Below are 23,059 nucleotides of genomic sequence, written 5' to 3'. Positions count from 1 at the left end.
GTGAGAAGCAGTTTGCTGTCCTGACAATTTAACACTCAGGTGAACTGAGATGAATTTGCAACATGATCTACCTCTGTTTACAAATTAGTATCTACACATTATCAATTTTGCAAGCATTGGGATTTTACTTGTTTTGAAGATACAATAAAACAAAGTTAAAAACAATTCTCCATAATTTGAGAAACTCAACGTCAGCATTTGTGACATACAGAGACAGCTGAAAAAAAATGCATCTGCGTAGTCTTGCATATGCAAATAAAGCAGAGTTCCTAAGGAAATCATACTTGATACTTTTGGTTTTCACTTCTGAGAAAACCAATTCAGGTTCTACTGGAAAGTAAACAATCAAAAGAGTTTCTTCTACTGCTGCTGTTTCTCCTAGTTATCCCTCTTTTCCTCTGATTGGGATTAAATATTATGTTGATTCTGGCCGGCTTGTTTCAAGTGTAACCTTTGGTACACATTGCATGAAACCTTGATTTTACCTTATTTCATCTCAGTGATATTTGTGAGGTATTGTAAATAAAAATCTCTTAGACGTTAATCCAGTACAGTGAAAAGTATATAAGGAACTCAAATAACTAATGTAATATTTGAAAGGAGTACATTTGATATTAATAACTTCTACCCAGTGGTATTTTATTTTTATTTAGTAGAAATGAAATTCTCTATGACACCTAACCATTAAATTTTCTGGAGTAGACCTTAATCCACATGCTTCTCATTATAGACATTGAGTGGAATATGCTCCAATCTACACCCATGACCCGGATAATGTGCCCTGTAATTTCTGTTTTTGCTCTCAGACATGAAACTCATTAGCTTTTGTGGTTTCAGTGCACATGCAATGAACAGAAAAGCATTTAATTATTACCACCAAGGAGGTGATTTTCTTTTTGGGTAAAAAAGAAACTAAATGAGGTCAGGAAAAGTTTTTTTTTTAAAGTTGCGCTGTAATTGTGCTTAGTATAACAATGCATCATTCTTTATATCATTTACTGGATACCAATAAATGATATGTTTTATTTTAACAGGCAATTTGCTGCTAGAAGTGTGTTTTCCATTCAAAAGGTAAGTGCCTTTTAAAGAAATATTATATAAAATTATCATCATTTCTGATTTATAGCTTTGAAGAGCCTGTTAATTTTAAAGCCCCATGGCTGACAGCTGTGTTGTTCAAAGGCGAGGATGTATAGTATTAATTATCTTAAGCTCCAGATTATTATTCATGCTGCTGACATTAAGTATAAAGGACAAACTGGCACATTTTTCTATTTTAGTAAGAATAATTAATTAACCTGGTGATTTTTAAAAGAAATACCTGTTGAAGTGAGATACAACTAACACAGTTCAGTTTGATCACATTTGTTTCAGTTCTAGATGGATGTAGATAATTTTCCTGGAAATTACCGGTAACTTATGGTCACAGGTTTTTGTTTTTTGTTTTTTAGTTTTTCTTTGTTATTTGTTTGGTTAATTGGAATCAGAGAATGGCTTATACATTTTGAAAGTTAAAAATGCTTGTGTCTGAAAGATATTACTTACCAATAAAGACTGATCAGCTTTTACCAGACTACATTTATATTTTCAAATTTTGCAAAGTATCAGTTGCAACCATGAGTTAAATTTTAGAGCTGGCTAACTCTAGTATTTAAATTTTCAAGAATTCTGTGATGCTTAAAAGAAAACTAAATGCTTAAGTAGAGAATACTTTGTACTTTATTATATACCCAAAAATGTCTACTTCGTTGTGTTATTTCTCAGTTTGTCTTTCCCTAAGCATTCATTCAGACAGTGAAAATATAGAGGGGTGATTAGTTACTGTATTCCTGGTATGGTCTTTGTTTCTCTAACAAGTCATGGTGAATGTCTTCAAAAGACAGCCTTCTACAGCATCCCTGGCAAACATCAATCTCTATTATTGCTCTAGCTTGGAAGTTCCACTTGTTTATACCTCTTGGTTGAGTATAATCACTTTTTTACTTTTATACGTTTTGGATGCTGTAAGGAGAGAAACTTCTTGCCTTTAGGGCATTTGAATTCAGCTTCTGGTTGTAATAACAGAGGAACTCTGTGTGTAATTATGTTGCCAAGATAAGTAAATTAATAAATTATAACTCTTTCCTCCACCTAATACTTGTTTATTTATGGGGTTGTATTTCTGTTATCAGGTAATGTTGGTGTATTAGCTTGATGTATTAGCATCATGCTAACTATCACAGCTAGTTATGTGGTTAGCAAAGCAATGTATTTTCCAGGCACTTTGCATTATGAAAATAGCACGTCTGTTACTTGTAAATTCCTGCTCTCTTATGGTAGGAGCCCATAATTCTGTTAAGTAAGCTACGAAGAATTATGTTTAAAAGTGTAATTCACAAATTCTGCCTTGTCATGGAAGTTGGCAGCTATGACAGAATTACAACAAAGTTCTTTTTTTATAAGTTTAATCTTAAGCTATATAAATACATGATGTACAGGTTATGCGAGCCATGGTTTAGACTACATTGTTGAAAAACAATCAAGAAAAGTAAAAAAAGTTAACGATTTTGAAAGTTTTACCCTCCTTCCATACAAACTGGGTAGTCAAAAGAATGTAGGCTTTAGGGTCAGTTAGAACTCACTTGTAGACCTACCTCCAGCTCTTACTTGCTGTGTGACTTCAGGCAAGTTACTTAACCTCTCTGAGACATTTAAATGAGTTTTCAGACTGAATATAATACTTATTTTGCACAACTGCCATAAACATGCTGCAAGTGATTTGTTGGTTCCCTGCTTTCCCCTAAAAGTCAATCTCATCTTGTGTATACAACCTCAAACAAATTCCTTATTGCTGTGTCTGATAAAACTATAATTTTATGGTAAGTTTGTCTCTTTTTTTCTTCTATGTATATAAACTTTGCCTTGAATGTACTAACCTGGTAGAATATTCATATCTATAAAATAAAGCATAATATCTTGCTAAACTCTGTATATAGATGCTGCCTTCTGTTGGTGTCAAAGTGTACACCCCGGGTATTGATTTACAGGCATTTTGTGAACACAAACAACTCTCATTTTAGTAACTGTTTGTGAATCTTAAATACTTCTTTCCTTTTTTGTCTTCTCTTCCGTGCCGCTACTTAGGCTATTTCCTGTCCAGAGACCTAGTCCTCTTTACTACATACTAAAGCTTAGAAGTGGGGCCTGTTCTAGCTTCTTTTATTCCTTTATTTAGGAAAGCAGCTCCTTGCAATCCTTTCTCTCCAAACTCTGCTGGGTAATTGAATAGCTAAATGACTGAAAATGTTTCAATAGCCTTTCAAGATAGTGTTTACATTTTAATGAGCTTTTGTAATGGCTTCACCTAAATGCAAGGGAATATGATGATCTCTTTGGTATGGGGAAGAATTTGAGGCCCAAAGTCATTCCCAGGCAGCCCTGTAAACTTATGAAAGTAGCGTTGCTTCCTCTCCATGCTTGTTATAAAGCTTCTACATGCGTACGAGACTTCACGTAAATATTCTCTTTCTCTTTTTCCGCTTTCTCCCACTGCAGATAAAAAATTTCAAACGGACATAAATTGATATCTAGTTCTCCTCTGAAAATTGCGAACACATTATTTTAAATCTTCTCTGTACTATTCTCCAACCCCCTTTGATTTTTTAGTTGCCTTCAAAATTTTAAGAGTAATTTATATTTATTGTTTATCACAAATTCTCATACACCTGAGCCAAACGGTTTTGTTAAGTTTGGGGGGAATCATGACTTTTGTGTTTCTGATCAGGAAACAGAGAAGGACGTGACTTGGCTAAACTCGGCAGAGTGATCATTGGTTAATACTGGGGTTTCTGACAACCCAAAGCAGTTCAAATATGCCAACGTCATTCTATCACGTAAAAGCAATTCATGTGCTATTTTTCTTCTATGGATTTACTCATGCATATGCAAATACAAGACAGAAGAAAACCAGACAAAATGTACTGCATGTGGTAATGTGACTCACGACTCAATAAGCCAGGCCCTCCCCAGGCTCCTTGCCAATATAAACTCGGTGTTGACAGGGAGCTCGGTGTTTTCTAATAGCAAAAAGCCAAAAATGAAAATAGTTTACAAGTGATACATGAGAGATTCATTTTTAAATAGAAATTCTCTGCTTGAATAATGCAATGTATATATGACATTAATAAAGTTCTGGGAAAAATGATAGAAGACCTGCATGTCACATTTTGCCGGGCACAGTTAATTAATCCTGGTGACTAAGAAAAAAGGACAATGGATTCACCTGAGAACTTTTAATTGACCCTTAAATGTCATTCCAAGTGCTTTAATAATAAAGAATTGAAAAGCTTTGACATTTGTTGATTGTTTGCCTTGAAGTTTTCTGTTGATTTATTTTCTATTTTTACTGAAAAGTTACTGCTGGATTCTAGTGCCTTAGGAAAATACCTCATATTTTATCTCATCATATCATCTGTGTGAGTCTAACTTTCCTATGGTTTGCCTCACTCTTCTCAAGCCAAAACCAACTAATTATACCTGTCACAAAACAATTTCTTCCCCAATCAGACAAATGGATGTTTTTGTTCATTCTTTGCTTCTTGATTGTTTTAAACAGCAATCCTATATTAATTTTGATAAATCCACACACTGATATTAAAATGATCATAAAAGGAGCACGTGACAAATTTATCTGGGCTTATAGGTTAGAAGTTGGATAGGGGTGTCCGTTGTGAGCATTGCAACAGTATGAGAAGCACTCAAATCTAAAGTTAACACTTCTGAATAAATTTATTTTTTAGCATGCAGTTTTTCCTGGAAGACTGAAAAATCCAGAAACTTTTTTTACATCTAGAATGTCCTGTCTTGCACATATTTTTTAAAATCTATATCACATATTGTTGACTTCCTTGCCAAAGACACACGTGCATTTCTATTTTATTTTTTGATAATTCTGATATTGTACCTAGTTTTCTGGAGCCATGCTACCTGTATTTTATTTCTGAATCAAGCTCTATGCTTCTTTATACCTACCAACTTTTGACATGTTTTCACTGGCAATTTGGTCATTAACATATTTGCGAGATCTAACTTTATATCACTATTTCAGGTGAATATGTAAAGCATAGAAAACCAGATAAAATGTTGGGTTTCTTTAAATGAATTTCGTCTCTATAGAATAAAATTTAGCATTCGATCCTTTTTTCCACATCATCACACATTTACTTTTATACATTTACCTTAGAGTAAATATATTTGCCTCACACCACTTTAGAGAGTGATTAAGGTGCGTGCTTGGGCCACCTTTTTCTCCTCAGATTTCCCAAGAATTAGTTTTCTTCATTTAAATAATTACAACAACTACAAAACCTTCATATTGAAAATCGGTATAGATATTACAACTTGAATTATACAATAAAATAAACATGAGCAAGCTTTTCTTTCCACAATGAAAGTTCATTATAGAAACAGCATCAAATGCAACTCCTAGACATGGTAAATTTAAAGAAGACAAAATTTCACCATCACCCAATTGTTCTGAGATAACTACTACTGGCATTCCAGTGTTCAACTGGACTTTTAATGCATGTATTTATACATAATCAATGTATGGTACCTGTGCAATATATAGACTAATCTCTTCTTATAGGTCGTTTTACCTTACTCAGTTTCAGTTACCTGTGGTCAACTATGGTCCCGAAAATATTAAAAGAAAAATTCCAGAAATAAACAAATTCATCCATTTTAAAACGTGTGCTGTTCTGAGTAGCATGGTGAAATATCATGCCATCCTGCTCTGTCCTGCCCCAAACTTGGGCCATCCAATTGTCTAGCACAGCCACACTGTAGACACTACCCACCCGCTAGTCACTGATGTGACTGCTCCTGACATCCAGCCGTCAGCATCATCACTGTGGGTCTTGGTCTGGGAACCTACACTCATCCTCCTGGATACTTTAAGCTATCTCTGGATTATATATAATACCTAATAGAATGCATATGCTATGGAAATAATTGTTCTACTGCATTTTTATTTATATTATTTATAATTGTAAATTTGTAAATTAGAAAAAATCTTTCTGATTATTTTCAATCTGGGGTCGGTTGAATCCAAGGATGCAGAACCTGTGGATATTGAGGGTCCACGTATATGGTTATAATTCTCCTAATTTACTATTAGCTATTGTTGTTAATCTCTTACTGTGCCTAATTTATAAATTAAACTTTATCATAGGTATATAAGTATAGAAAAAAAAATACGATATATCGGCTTCTGTACTATTTTTATTTATTTATTTATTTACTTATTTATTTTTATTTTGTGTATTTATTTTTTTTGAGACAGGGTCTCACTCTGTCACCCAGGCTGGAGAGCAGTGGCACCACCTTGGCTCACTGCAACCTTTGCCTCCCGGGTTCTAGCGATTCTCCTGCCTCAACCTCCTTAGTAGCTGGGATTACAGGCATGCGCCAACACACTGGGCTAATTTTTGTATTTTTAGTAGAGACACGGTTTCATCGTGTTGATCAGGCTGGTCTCGAACTCCTGACCTTGTGACCCACCCACCTCAGCCTCCCAAAGTGCGGGGATTACAGGTGTGAGCCACCGCGCCCAGCCGGGGTTCCTTACTACTTGTGGTTTCAGGCATCCACTGTAGGTCTGGGAAGGTATGCCCTCAATGAGTTGGGGGGCTACTGTATTCCAATTCTCTTTCTTAGATACGCTGTTTTCCATCCTGCCCTCTCCCCTGAGAGGCATCAAGGTCTCTCTGGATCTGGATTTTGTCTGTTCAGGGAGAGAGATAGATAGGGAGATGAGAAGGATATAAGAGAGTGAGATCAGGGTTTCTTTCTCTGGCTCCCTGCCTCCAAGATCACCTCAAGCTGTCTGTGTCCCTTGGCCGCAGTTCTCAGTTCCTGTCCAGGCACACTTCCCTCAGCGACTATCTTCTGGGTTGTAGGAGCTGCCCCTTCTCTGTCCCTGCCACCCTCGGCATGGTGAGAATTTTCCTTTGAACTTCTTGGGTTTTCTGAACATTCCACCTACACCTTTGTCAATGGTTCCTTTCTTTAACTGTCTGGAAATTATCCTAATAAGAGGGAGGTGCCGTCCGTTCCTAGTTGGAACATGGACTCGTACTGCAGTTTATATGTGGTTTTATTGCCTGCTTCTGATTTTGCTCTGCAACATGTCTCGAACATCCTTACTTGTTGTTCGGTATCATTTTATCACGTTCTAACAGCCTCATGCTACACATGCACCACAGTTGAACATTCACCTTGTTTTCTGGTTTTCCCTCTTAGTGACAATGTCATGAGGAGAACCTCTGTACCTATGTACAACCTCTATTAGTCCCTTCAGATAAGTTCCCAGAGGTGAACTAATGGAAGTATTTCCAAGTAGTATTTTATTATTCATGCCCCAGATTTACTATCAAAGAAACACTCTACCATTCTTTAGCTGTGCCATCTCCGTATTCCCTCAAGCAGTTCTGCAGTCACTTTGAAAGTCTTACTGCTTGAAAATGTGAGACACTGGATCTCCGGGCTTGAGGATTTTCTCCGTGGATGTTCCAGGGTTTGTTTACATGCTTTTATTGCCTACTTCTGATTTTGCTCTGCAGTAGGTATTGAACATCCTTGCATGTTGCTCAGTATGATTTTAACACATTCTAACAGCTTCGTGCTACACAGCCTCCATCATAAGATCATCAACCTACTTTTCTTTCTTTTTTAATGTTTTTTTTTAAGATGGAGTTTTGCTCTGTCACCCAGGCTGGAGTGCAGTGACAGGATCTCGGCTTACTGCAACCTCCTCCTCCTGAGTTCAAGAGATTCTCCAGCTTCAACCTCCCAAGTAGCTGGGATTACAGGCATGCACCACCATGCCTGGCTAAGTTTTGGTGTTTTTTTTTGTTGTTGTTGTTGTTGTTGTTTTTGAGATGGAGTCTCGCTCTGTTGCCCAGGCTGGAGTGCAGTGGTGTGATATTGGCTCACTGCAACTGCCATCTCCCAGGTTCAAGCGATTCTCCTGCCTCAGCCTCCCAGTAGCTGGGATTATAGGCATGCACCACCACGCCCAGCTAATTTTTGTATTTTTAGTAGAAATAGGGTTTTGCTATGTTGGCCAGGCTGGTCTCTAACTCCTGACCTCAAGTGATCTGCCAGCCTCGGCCTCCCAAAGTGCAACCTACTTTTCTTAATCAGCAACAGGAGTTCCTTATAACTAGAGACCAGGCCATGTTTACCTGAGCCATAGAAGCCTCCTTACTAGAGGGCTGTTCTGTGCTGTTTAGGGCCATCTGCCTAAATGCCTTCAGCTTGCATCTGGTTACAATTGACTCATTTACACCAGTTCTTCCCCATTCAGAACACAAAAGCTGTTATCATTTGTCCCCTTTCCCCTCTTTTGACCCATGGAGTTAAGACCTAAGGTTAGCTTCTCAGCCTTTGAGCTCAGAACTTTCTATCTATTGGGCTTTATTCACCTCCTCATTTGTTCCTTGTCTGCCCATCTCTGTATCTCCACAGTGATCTCAAGCTTAGCAGGGCAAGACTCACATAGCCTCCTTAGAGGAGATCAGACAGAAAAAAAAAAAAATCTGCTTGCAGCAGTATGGTTGGAACAGAGGGTTTCTAAAGGAGCAGCAGAGGACCTGGGAGACTCACACATACCCAAGAGCATTTGGGGACAAAACTATGAACCACATTCAAGTATTTGAAGGATTAAGGAGGAAACAGCTTCCTCTAACAGCTTCACATTTACTTAAGAGTTGAAGATTCCCTTTGATTTTTTTTTTTCACCCACTGGCAAGAATATAAGTCTGACTATCATGGCTATTGTTCAAACCATGTAGACGTCCATTTTCCACTCTCAAAGAACTGCAGCAGTTGAAATAAATGGCAAATAATGCAAAAAGTCAGGCTTTTCCCTCCTTTTTTGTTAAATGGAATTATAAATTTCATACAACTCAAATATTCCATTTGTAACTATAATAATGACCTAGGTCATATAGAAATTGTCACCTGAGTTATCAGCATGTTCCTACATCTTGGCTAAAAGCCCAGAAAGAATAGATTTACAGAACGAAAATCTGGAGTGTTTTATACATATTATAAAAACTGCTCTCACTGAGGAAAATGTGTGTTTGGAGGCAGCAACTCTTACAAGGAAAATGTAAAATGTTCATATACATCATTTGGTTGAAAATGTTCTCCCGTCATTTCTACCTCTGATTAGCCCAAAGAAAATGAATCATCGTTCCTGGAATACAAACAAACAAATGAAATGTAAATACTTCTCTTTTTTTGTGATTTCCACTGTTTCATGTGTTTCTCAAACCTGATTTTCCCAGAAATTGGACAACCTCAAACCTATTTTCAGGGGTTCATGAGTTTCCCATGAGATTGTTATGATTAAGTGTGCGTCTCTGTGTTTTTATTCTTCATTAATCTTTAAATATGTTGATATACGAATGCTAATGAGATCCTGATTAACCACCTTATAATACTGTGTACCATGCAACTTCAAATTGTACTGCTAAAGTTTGTAAGAAACCATAAGAGGGCGGGGAGAGAGAGAGTGAGAGAAAGAGAAATCATTTAAATAAGGTGTTAATGTTAAGTTAAAGCCATCTGAAGCCAAGAAAGCTGTAATCACCTGTTTCACTGTTGTTAGAATACAGAAAACTGTTGCGAGAATTAAGTCGTTACTTGACAAATAATAGAACGTGGAATTTGCAAAGGTTTCCACTTTAAAATTTAGTAATATTGCAAGTGGCCGTTTAGTCCCCTCTAAACTTCATTACCAGTGATAATATATTATACCTCTTTTGTTTATTTTTCAGACAGGAAAGTTACAGTTTTTAATATATATATTTTAATTGAAACATAATTATACATATTTATGGCTACAGTGTGATATTTTGATACATGTAAACAATATGTAATCAAGGTAATTAGCATATCAGTTATCTCAAACCTTTGCCACTGCTTTGTGTTGGTAACATTCAAAATGGTCTCTTCTAGCTATTTGACAAATTATAATAAATGATTGTTTACGATAATCATTCTATAGCTCTGTAGAACACTAGAACTTACTCCTCCTGCCTAGCTGGAATTCTGTTTCTGTTCACCAACTTCTTTCTATCTCCCCTTCCACTTACCCTTTCCAGCCTCTGGTAATCACTATTCTACTCTCTACTTCTACGAGATCAACTTTTTTAGGGTCCACATGTGAGTCAGAACATACAGTGTTTATCTTTCTGCACCTGACTTACTTCACTTAACATAATGTCCCCCAGGCTCATCCATCTTGCTGTGAATGGCACGATTTCCTGCTTTTTTATGTAAAGAACTTGAAACGGTTACTTTAAGTTGTACTGGTTTTACAGATTTTTAAAGTTTGAGGATACTTTTTCAATTTTATAAGAGTGATTTTGCTGTTTATAAGTAGATAAAATTAAGTGCACTTTAATAAGAATGAAGTGTGAGAACATTTTCATGGTATTTTGTGTATTCTTTACTAAATTTTGAGAAACACTTAATGTTGATTATTCTCCCACTATCCAGGATCAGACTTATATTTATTTTTGAATTATTATCTTTTCCCCAACACTGTTTCTTCCATGTATTCAGTTAGCCATTAAGTGTGAAGTTTAAATTATAGATGTATTCTTCAATAGTAGCTCAGGGATGTCTGCAGAAAATGTTGCTATGGTACATACAAATACAGTGATCTCTTGGTATCCCTGAGGAATTGGCTCTAGGAACCCCCACAGATATGAGAATCAAGACCCTTGTAAAAAAAAAATGACTATGCGCATATAACCTATGCACATTCTTCCATATACTTTAAATCATTTCTAGATTACTTGCAATGTTACCAGGAAGTGCACAAATCTTGGTTCTTGTCTCACTTGGGAGAAAGAATTCAGCCAAGAGACAATTTAGCCAAAAAGGAGAATTTAGTGAAGGAAAATAGAGAGCAGAGAGTTGATTTAGAGAGACAGGACACTCTGAAAGATGAGGCAGAGTGGGCTGCTGAAAGAGAATGAGCCAGCAGCAGCCCTGAGAGATCTGCATTCGGTTTTTATGATGTCAGATTTTTCTTGAAGTTTCCTCCTCTGTCTTAAGTCTCCACCTTTTTTCTTCATCTGGTTTTCTTGCTGCTGCCTTGTCCCCACCTTTACCCCACCTAGTTTCCATCCCAGGTTTGGGGGATTCCCCCTTACTGTCAGTGATGCACCTGCATGGACCAGGTGTTGGATATGAATTCTACCTAGTGGTGGAGTTGCTCATTACTGCCACCCTGGGAAAGTCGCATAGCAGTTAAATCTGCACTTACCGTGCTTTTGTAGGTCTTAGGGATTTCTCCTTTGCCCTCTTCTCCTCCTTATCCGCATTTAGGTAGCTACATTCTGACAAGTTAACTGCAGAGTGAGCAATTACTGGGCGTCTTAAGCGGTGTTTCTTCCTGCATAGTTATTTCCCCTCTTGTCTGGTCATCTTTAGCATGCCGGTTTCTGGTTTCTGGTGTCAGGTTTTCCAGACCTCCCTTTTTTCATGCCCCCTATGTCCCACTCATGTCTAACTATCTGCCTACTCTAACCATAATACCTAATACATTGTCAGTGCTATATAAACAGTTGTTATACAGCCTTTTATTATTTTTATTGTTGTGTTATTTTTATTGTTATTTTATTGTTGTTTTTATTTTTTAATATTTGCAATCTGGGGTTGGTTGAATCTGAGGATGCAGAACCCATGGACACTGCATGGTTGAATTTCTTGATAAAACATAAATCTTGGCCGGGCGCAATGGCTCACGCCTGTAATCCCAGCACTTTGGAAGTCTGAGGTGGGTGGATCACAAGCTCAGGAGATCGAGACCATCCTGGGTAACACAGTGAAACCCTGTCTCTACTAAATATACAAAAAATTAGCCAAGCGTGGTGACACGCACCTGTAGTCCCAGCTACTCAGGAGGCTGAGGCAGGACAATTACTTGAACCCGGAGGTGGAGGTTGCAGTGAGCCGAGATTGTGCCACTGCCCTCCAGCCTGGGTGACAGCGTGGGACTCTGTCTCAAAATAATAATAATAATGATAATAAATAAATAAACCTTAACTACAGTGTCTAGAAAACCAGATGATACTTCGCAGAGACTGTAAGGACCATAATGGACAAGTATGAGGCTTCACTGTGGGTCATGAAGGAATTGACAAGATGATTCAATGTCTAAGCAAGTTGACACTGGACCCTATGAAGATGTGAAGGGCTCTTCTACTGATTGCTGAAAGATCTGTTTGAATTACTAGGTTCCTCTTGGCCTCTGGTTGTACTAGAGGGAAACATCTGCAAGATTCACATATTCTTTCTTATGAATAAGTGTGGCACATAATTCTCCAGTCATCATTTTTTACCTTAACAATGCAATATGTGTCTAACCATTTTGCCTTCGTTCTGCCAATTTATTCCATACTGTCATTCTTGCCGTTGCCAAAGTAACATTTCCAAACATTTTTTTCACTTGCTCAAAAACCTTCCAATATTTTTATGTCCAGAGTTCTTACCATGGCATTCAGTGTGTCTCCTCGTTAGCCTGACTCTGCAAACTTACCTCCTAATCCATTGCATGACCTCTCTTCTAGAAAGCGCTCTGTACTCACCGATGGTAAAATGTAGCTTGCTCATTTCAGCCTGTCGTCCGTGAATCTTACTGTGCAGTCTCTAATTCTATCTCCCACATCTGAACCCCTATTTTAGATGATGCATGATTACTAATTTTCATTGAATTATATTTTCTGATATCTGGAAATGTTTCCCGTATTCCTCTGATTAGATAACAATCTTCCTTGGGGTGGAGTTTTATTTTATGCAGCCTCTAATGTGGTGCTAATCCTATAATAGCACTCAACGTTGGCTGGCTGACTTTGTTTAGTTTTGATTTTACCTCTAGTTTATATTAAACTAGGAACTGTTAAACTAGGTTGCATTATTCACATGCCATGTGACAACACAACAATTGATGCTGTATAATGACAAAATAAATAAATAAAGTAACTGCAACAAAATGTTTTGGCCAGAAGTAAGGAAACTAGATTCTAATCCCAGCACTGGGTCCAAACAACCTGCCTGATATTAGAATATGGGTGTTCCTTATATGTAAGCAGCTCATTTCAAGATCTGAGAACTACTAAACTCCACATCTAATTTATCTAATGCTCAGCATTACCCTAAGTATAAAACACCCAAACGTGGAAAAGATACTTCACAAAACTAAAAATACCTGATTATAATATAGTATAATTAATACAACTAATTGAGTAATTCTTCAAAAAAGGGAACTTATTTATTATTTGTAGATATAAATCAAGATAACTTCATGCATATTATAAAAATCATATACTGTAATCCTGACATAATATATTTTTCTTGTTATCCAAAGGGAAAACTTAGCTTCTTAAAATTTATTCAGATCTCACCTCTGTGTATTATTTGAGAATGTAGGAAATGTCGGACGGATTGAGATCTGTGGTCCAGTCACTGAGTCAGTACAGAATGTTGTCTCTGATGGTGGTACAAAAGAAAATTTTATAGGAGAATATGGTTGCTCATGTGGACGTCGACCTTCAAAACTCAGAAAAGTTTGTTCCTCTTCCAAAGCCATTGAGATCTCAGCGGCAGACTGACACTGATTTTCCTGGTATTGAAGAACAGCAAAGGAAGATTGTGTAATATCATATATGTTCTCAAGATGCCCTATTTCAGTCTGCAGTTGTGACTCCTCTCATAACACAAACACCTATGGAAGCTGGAACTACGGAAGTTTTACTGCCAAATGATTGCTTAGTTCAACAAGAACAACTTTGTTCAGAGAATGGGATAGAACAAAAATGAAGTTCCTATGCCATTAGTTCAGAAGCTTTTAGAGAATGACACTTTGAAATAATTTTTTCAAATACAAAATTTCCAGAAAGGTTTTAGGAAATAGTTTTATAATAGCATTTTAAACAGATCATTTACACAGATGTCAGTGTACATGCAAGGGGATATCGGCCTTTATAATTAGATTTAGCCCCAGAAACGTTACAGCCTCATCAACATTCGTACAATTCAACCATAGACTAATAAACATACATTTATTTGATTTGACATGTTGGGGACTTTTTCGATTCATTTAGGCAACAAAATACACATTCTTCATTTCTTTCTGTCTCCTTCAGGAGAAAGCAAAGATAATAAAAGTGCTATTTCGTTAGCCTCTACTCTTTATAATGCCGCCTCTAGAAACAACATCCTTATTAGTAAAATATGATACAAGTGCCCTTAGGGTAGAATCAATGAATATTTATTTAGGAACTGGCTTTTGGCCAATTTTCCTGTACCCTAAAGGCATAAATATTATATACCAGGGAAGTTCAATTCCCATGTACTTATGATATTTTTCTCTGCACATCTGTGAAAGGCAGAAGTATCTGTGCGACACTTTCTAAAACTCATTTGTCAAAAGGTTCACCTGTGGTTGGGAGCTATAACGGGCATTTCTAGTTCATCATACAATGTTAAATAAGTATAAATTCTGGTTAACTCTCTTAAGTTAAATAGCTAAAATACAGAGGAGGGAGTTCTCATTAGCTTAGTCTTCTAACTTTTGAGCCAGTGGCTTTAAGAAATAGTAAGGGAAAGTAGTTAAAATGAAAACATGTATCCCTGAGGTCAGTCTTTGAGACAGTGTTGAAAACTGGCAAGTGATTTTTTCAGAACATTCTCTGTGTTGTCATTATGTTTTCCTGTGGAGAATGTGTTTGCCACACCTCTCAGCAGAATCACTATAATTGAATGAACAGGTAAGTTGAATTATGGATGTTGAAGCCACGTCTTGCTAAAGGGAACCACAGTCCTATCAACTCCTTGAACAAAATGCTAGGGCTGCTCAATAGAACAGAATTTCCGTATTACCCATTTTTTTTATGACTCTCCACTGTACTGGGATGTCGGCAGGAATCACGTCTCTAAATCACTTGTAAGTAATGAGGGACAGCTTGAGAAATATTAAATTTTTATCACTTTCAATTCTCTGCTACTACTTTTAACATTTAATTTGTATTTGTGTGTAATACTGATTCCTCTTTATGCCCTTAATGTTTTTATTAAAACATAATGTGCTCATAAACACAGAGACTAAATCTTTTTGCTTTCACTAATTTATTTTTAACAAACGTTGTGCATAAATAGGAACTTCATAAACCCTTGTGATTGTTATTAAACTTGTCAGCATTAATTGAATGTACTCTTTCTTCCTTTGAACTTGAAAACACATTCGAAATGTCTTTCTTGATACTAAATACCGTCTTCTTGGTTTTATAGTTATTTGGGAACAGCCTTTCCTACAGTATAACACCAACTCTCTAAGTTCTACACCAACTACCTGGCTCGTTTTTGTCAAATACACAATCAATACTGATTGAATGATAAGTCATTGTTGCCAAACAGAATTCACTACCAACATAAACCATGGACTTACACATTCTGTAACACCTTTTAAATTCACTCCAGCTCTGCAGCATAGATAAACGTTCCTAGAAAAGCTAGATATGGAGATGTGAATAAAGAGTGTACAGTAAATACCAGTGTTGGGAAAAAATTCTGTGTTTCAGAAAATCAAACTACCTGTAGCTAGTTGGGGAATGATGAAGAAATAGAGAAGTCTTTGTGGGGTTTGAGGAGTCATTTGATTCAAGTAAGTCGGCGAGTAGCCTGCCTGACCAGAAGGAAGCCGGATTGAGGCGTAATGAGTCCAACCATCCAACAAGTGTGGATTGACCGCCTACTGTGTTCAGTGTGACATGGAGGGGAGAGGAATTTTTAAGATGAGAGAGGAAGCTCATAACCCTTCAGGAATGTAAAATTGACACAGAATGGCAAGATGTAAGAAAACCCAACATTATCGAAAAGTATGGTGCATAAAGTTACTGCTGAGACATTTGAATCATAGAATCCCAGGAAGCCAGAGGCTTGTGGGCAATATATGAAATGAGATAATGGATATGAAAATGCGTTGTAAACTGCAAGGTGTTATAAAAATGTGAGATACAATCATTATGCGGCTCACTAGAAAGAAGTTACAATTTTCTGGCTAGCCCTTTTAATATGATGTATGAGTTCTCCGTAGGAGATAGAGGGTATAGATCCAACCACCAGTTGGATAATGGCTGGTTAAACTGATCTGAGATACCAAAGGGAGCAGGAATCAGAGGTTGTTAGTAAGAATTTACATTTTCTTCTTATTAGGCCTTCAAGAGTTCCTACCATACACATTGGTGAACAACAGGAGTTCATATGTAGGTCATAATTCTAATGACTTATTTACAAAGAATATTCCCACATTCATTGTTATAAATGAGAGACAGAATTTTCAGCCTATCCACAACGCAGGTTAACACTGTCATACAAATCATAGTATCTGTATGTATATCAATTGTAGTCGCCAAGCTTTCTTGGAACTCTATTAGTAAAAATGTGTTAAGAATACATGTTCTATATATTAGAAATCCTTTGCATGTATTTTATCCTAATATATTGTGTGCATTATAACACATTTGTAAAAATAGAAGGTCCAAAAGATAGGACCGAAAAATAAAACACAAATTACAATTCTACCTTTTTTTTTAACTGTACTCCAAGGATTATCTTGTGCACCCAAAGTTTTGTTTACACTTCACTTTGATGACTTGATTCACAATGCACCATAGCACAAAACCATCATTTGTCGCAATTAGGATATTTCCATTAGAAAACCTATATTCGTTTCTTGCATAGGACCCCCAAAATACGTTTCTTTCTGCAGCATTCCTGACAAGCAAACACTCTCTTCCAGACGTTCCTACCAGCTTGGTGAGCACACGAAACGACTCCAACTTTAGCCAATTTTGTGGTTACAGGCAAGCCCTCCAGCAAGGTGGGGCTTGGGGGCCAAAAAATGAAGAGTGAGAAGTCAATGACATTCTTAAGTCATAGCAGGAGACTTAGAAATTTAACTTGTTTTCATTTGTTTGTCTTTCATCTTGTACAACACCCTTAGTCTGTGTATGTAAATAACATGTGTAGGCAACTTACCAATATATTATGGATTTACTTCACCAAAGAATGGCCTTAGCACAATGCAGTACTTAATTTATCCTTATTTAGATTTTGCACATTAGAAACTTAGGTCCTTAATTTTTTATTACCCCTCTTTATGAAAGAAGCTTATCAAAACTCTCTTACTATACATTTAGTGCAATTTACACTACCTCACAGTATTTTGTATGGTTGATACTGCACTTTGGCTTCTAAATCATAGCTCCTAGAGTATATCTCTCTTGCATGTATAATTATAATACATCAATGTTTTTGATATACTAGTGATTCAAGGCATGTGCTTCAGTGACATATTTCTCACTGATTATACACATCCATTCCATTCAAATAGTATAAGACACAGAGCATTGTTTCTTAGCGTAATTTAGAAATGAGAACTGCATTCAGAAGTTGGAGAAATCAGAGTAGGGAATACCCAGGAACTGACAACTAATTAGACTTCTTCACGTCAAACTGGAAGCTACACGTCGAACTGGAAGCTAGAGTAAGTGTCGAAAATAGGTACTCTGAGAATTTGCAAACAATGGCTGGGAGAGACAGGTGTAGATATTTAGCCTAAGATCCAAGAAACTGGGCAGATTGACAGCCAATATGGGGGAACCCTGTAGTCCAAGCGACTAGTATCAGGGTCAGGAAACAGAATGTGTCTATTTCTTTATGGATCAAGTTAGATTCCTGAGGTTAACAGGTGCAGTGAAACAGAATACCCTGGCAGATCCTTGCTGCGGTTGAGAAAAACAGATCAAGCCACCTCCACCAAACTTTTCTAGGGTCAGTCCTAGATTGTAGATAATGACCATTCCTAATATTTCCATTATTAGTAGGGTTAAAGCTGCTCCAGACTAGGAAATTCCCATGCTTTTTGAGAGTAAGCAATTCCCAATAAGCCTGCAGGGTTCTCTACCAGAACTGAGACCTCCTGCAGTCCAGAGAGAGGAGGTGTGGACACATAGCCAGGAAGCTTGCTCAGGGCCTGCACCCTCCCTTCTCAGGGCATTTTGTTGCTCTCAAATTGGACCCATGCCACGTGCTTTTTTTTATCACTGTTTTTAACTTTTTGTTTGTTTGTTTGTTTAGTGCCTTATGACTAGGTAAAAATGAAAATACACAAATACACTAAGAGCCTCCTAATTGACACTTCAAGAATTGCATCAGGAAATTGCCTCACCAGGTTCCTTGGCTATCTTGCTCCATAAAGCAAAGACCACACTAGTCCCATCTTGGGCTCCATGTTGTTATAACTTCTGACACAGTCCCTTCAATGCATACTCTACTTGGGGAAAAAAAAGAACCATATTATTGCTCCTATGTTTCTTTGAGCATCCTTCTGCTTGAAGTTTAAATGTAGCTCAAAAAACTATCATTTTCAGACCTTACCTCTATCCATCTCAAACCTTTACTGCTAGATCCAAATGAATCAATAGTAACCATCAAACTATCCCATGCATCAAACAAGTAACTCTAGGAATCACAAAATATAGCAGGAATAAATGACAGGCAATGCATGTTTTATAGCCCATCATTTAATGCTTTAACTACAGTATGCACTCATTTAAAGATATTACTTTGCTCGAGCAAACAATAAAAGCAACTGAGTATTCATTTGATTGTTGCCAAATGCAGTGATCCCATCAGAATGATTTAAGGAGATACAATTGCAGCCCGTCACTGACAGGGCTTATTTTTTACAGACTAGAGAGAAGTGGTCAATATCGTTGCAGAGAAGCATCAGTACACATGACTAACTAGCTGGGAACATAAAAACAAATGGGGAGGGAGTGACCAAATAATCATGCAAGGGAAGTGGCAGATCTGGAGTCTGTCACGTTTGCTTTGGGGAGCTAAGGGGGAGCTCTACTCCAATAATTTGTAAATAAAAGATTTCCCTGTCACTTGTTTAATAATTATTGCTTGTGTTATTTATTGCTATTTACAAGAAACATCAATGCAAAACATGCTGAGCTAAGGTTTTGTCTGCATAAAGCATAGCCAGATTGTCTCTAAACCATGCCCTAAACAAACGCTTGAATAGTATCTTTTTGTGTGTCGAGAAGATAGGATGTTATGGTCAGGATTAGAGATCTGGGACAGATGTTCAGCGTTCTCAACAACAAAGGCTGCCATACCTGACTGTGGCTGAGGGGAGCAGTGCCTTTGTTATCACCCCACTCCCTAGATTAGACAGGTTTATTCACTGAGTCATTATTGTCTCCATGTATTTCAATAAACACACGTTGAACCCATTCTATGTGCCAAGTATATTTGTAAGCCACAATTTCCTGCCCTCAGGAAATTCATATGCAGTTGTCTCCACAGTCTTCGGGCTCCTGTTTGCACCATGAGAAACCTTGTCCAGCCTGGAAGGGTCAGAATGCCTGCTGCCGTTCCTCCATAGTCCTCTTTCTCTCTTTGTACAAAGTCATCTCTGAGACTGAACATCGAATATGCCTACTAACAAAGTCTAAATCATTGAAACAATGAATAATTATTAATTTAGAGGATATTGATTTGGGCTTTGGTAGCATTTGAGTTGGAGAAAAGATTATCTGTCTTTAGAATTGTTTTTGGGTTTTTTTGTGTTTTTTTTTACTTACAGAAAAAATAATGCATATCAACTACTACAAACTACTGTGAGCTCTGTAAGCAAAAATACAAGATTAAGTTTTCTCCTTAGATACAAGAATGTCCTACGTTATTTGGCCAGCATAATTAATTTAATTATTTTCTAATAACACTGATATGTTCCAAAGTAAAGAGATTAAACCCACTTGTCCTCCTGCTGGCACCTTGAGTGCATCTCTATGGTAACAGATCTATGATGGTGGCACCAGGAGATAAAGCCAATTAAGATAAATAATGAGAGACCAGTGCTCACAGATCACTCTGAGCATAAACATTTTAGGAATTTATTGGTGTCATTGGGTTGCAAATAAGTCACTTGAAAGTATTTCCTAAAAATCTGAAACTTAGAATGGTTTGAAACATAAGCCTATTGGATTTATTTAAAGTCTCAAGATTCTACTGTGAATAGCATCCTATTCAAACCTATGTTTTAGAATACTGTGACTTTGACAACGAGTTTTTTGTCCTTAGTTAGATTTTTTTTAATGACATCCAAATTGTCACAAAATTATCTTCTAAAATAGCCAGGATTTTTCTTAGATTATAAAACTATTTTTACAATTTCTTATAACATTATGGAATTATAATATATGTATAAGTATCTTTATTTCTCTTTAAATGTTTTATTATACACTCACTTGTTCCTTAACAATATACCTTTTTTTGTTTTTACTAATGATGTGTCAAGCTATATTAGAAATTTTGGGGAAAATTTTTGTATTTCATTTTGCTTTCAAGGCTCACCTAATTTTAAATAATTGTATTCAGTTAACACATATGTATAACACCCTATTTTTATATTAAGCTTAAGAGCAGAAGAGCAAAAATATCTCCCACTTAGGTAGGAGTTTTACTTTACATGTAGGTATCAGTTACCTGTTTGATACATTTTTGTCCTTTTTAATCTTTTATTCTTCATTAATATACTTATAGATTCCAGACTTCCTGATAGCTCCTCAGATAATTAGTTAAAACCCTTCTATTAGAAAGTCATTTCTTGCAGCAGTCTACCTGAGTCCCTGTCACTTGAGCCAACCAAAGAACATTGAAAGGTAACTTTTGGTGGAAAATGAAACTGTGATTTTTATCAGTAAAGGGATATAGAAAATAACATTACATCGATCATTCTCTAGATAATTCCGATTGAGAGGCTGGCTTTTTAAATATTGATAATGATGTTTAACAGCAAAGAGTTTGATTTACAATAGAGTAAACATTTAAAATGTCTTCTACTAGAGAAATCAGTTGAGTGCTTTTCAGTGTGAAGCACTAAACTAAGTGACTTAAATATCACTTCACTCCACCCTCATAGAAGCTCTGAGCTAAGAACTATTGTCCTCACTTAATGGATGAGAACACTGAGGCTTAGTGAAGGTACAGAACTTGCTAAAAATTACAAGTAAAGTACAGAATGGGGATTCTCACCAAGGCTGACTGAAATTAGAGTCTAGATTTTTAACCTGTATACTAAAAACTATCCATCAATAAAACATTATTGTTTATATGACTTATATGTTTTTCATGTATGGGAGTTAATTCTGTCATGTAGTGGAAAAAGTTCTAGATTGAAGTGCACTTGTATTCTGCTAATTCCAGCTAACATCTTGGTTTCTCTTTACCTATAAAATGAGCCTCCAGTAGCAGGTTCTCTAGGATTATTTCTACCCTGACAGATTCTGTGTAAAGGCATTTGGACTATGAGTCAGTAAGCTTGACAGATATCTCAACAGAAACAGAATTTAGCAATCCAATATAGAGGAAATATTACAAACATCTCAGGAAGAGAGGGAGGAAGGAAAAAAATCAGAAATGAAAGGACTTACTAGGATATCATGAACCAAAACACCCTGACCAAAGCTTCAGCTAAGAGTCCTAAATAAATAAAACAAGGATGTTAATGGAATATGATTCAAAATAAGTCTACAAAATTAAACATGCTCTTAAAACTGCCTATTCGGTTTGTATTTTAATGTTTTAACTTTTCTGTCCTAAATTTGTGACTCACTTGGGACTTTGTAGTAAACAAACACTCTTTATATTTTGTTTGTGAGCAAACATTTCTAAAGTCAAAATTTTATTACAGTGTAGGATTATTAGAAAGAAGAGATGACACAAGAGTGTCTTTCCATCTATTTATTTATTTATTTGCATTTTCGTCAGGAAAGGTATTGTAAGATTCAAAACAGTACACTACAAAACAACTAAAAATAATAATGTAGAAAATTACTATATTTTGTGGATGTATTTGTCCTCCTATCCTACCCAATTTTATATTTATACACACACACACACACACACACACACACGCACACACGCGTATCACTGAGCAACAAATCTTGTTTCTGTCTTTAAGTAAAAGATCTCAAGAACATAATTTAACCTATTAACTTTGGTTTCATTTTCTATAACATTAAAATGTTAAATTAGAAGGTCAGTATCATTTATTTGTTTGCTTTTTAGAAATACCGAAGTTTCTGTCATTTAAAAAACTACAGGACTATCATAAAGAGTGAAGAGTTTCTGGAGAAAGAAAGAAATATTAAATGGAAATGAAAACTAACAAAACAAAAGAGCTTGAGAGATAAGACCCAGTTTGAGGTGACTGGATTGTGTGTTTCCTGAATTGTTTCATCTCACGAAAGGCTTTTGAGGTTGAGTTAATGTTCTGGCCCTGCTTACACTTTTCTCCCCCTCAGATCACAGAGCCGGAGGAGGAATTAGTATAGCAATCCTAGCTTAAAAAAATGCTGGTGCCATCTGGTGAAGAATCATTCAGACCGAAGACATATAATCCTAGAAGTCAAAATAAATTTCATCAGGGTTATTTCTAACTAGAATAATGGTCATGTGACTTAGAGGCCCCTGGCTTTGAAGACTTCACAGACATATGTCGAAAATGAAGCTATAAAGAGCTATGAAAGGTGACAAAAGAAAAAGTGAAATAAGCACATCTTATAATTAAACATTTGCATTCAAGAACAAAGCATTCTTCTTTTTAAATCTTATTTTCAAAATTATAATTAGAGTATTTGCTTACAGATTTTCATACTTCAATACAATCACAATAGTTAGTTTTGTTTGTTTGTTTGTTTGTTTTTGTTTTTGTTTTTTTTGTTTTTCTTTGAGACGGAGTCTCTGTCACCCAGGGTGGAGTGCAGTGGTGCAATCTCAGCTCACTGCAACCTCTGCCTCCTGGTTTCAAGCGATTCTTGTGTCTCTGCCTCTCAATAAAATCACAATAGTTCTTCAACTTTAATTAGCATTAGAATCATCTAGAAGGTTTGTTGAAATTCAGCTTGTTGCCCACCAACCCCAG

The 23,059-nt window shown here is 36.5% G+C and overlaps 1 protein-coding gene across 1 annotated transcript in view; it reads left to right on the top strand.

Moving 5' to 3' along the window:
- Positions 1-1,053: 1,053 nt before the first annotated feature.
- Positions 1,054-23,059, top strand: part of TENM3 (teneurin transmembrane protein 3) — a 2,279,939-nt gene continuing 2,257,933 nt past the window's right edge. Inside the window, exon 1 of the mRNA XM_050789940.1 lies at positions 1,054-1,071. The gene's annotated coding sequence lies outside the window, so the exon portion shown is untranslated. The remainder of the gene's footprint in view (positions 1,072-23,059) is intronic.

The sequence above is a fragment of the Macaca thibetana genome, chromosome 5 (genome assembly GCF_024542745.1).
Source record: "Macaca thibetana thibetana isolate TM-01 chromosome 5, ASM2454274v1, whole genome shotgun sequence".
Taxonomy (NCBI): Eukaryota; Metazoa; Chordata; class Mammalia; order Primates; family Cercopithecidae; genus Macaca; species Macaca thibetana.
Note: the sequence above shows the minus strand (reverse complement) of the source record. Positions and strands in the feature narration are given on the sequence as shown.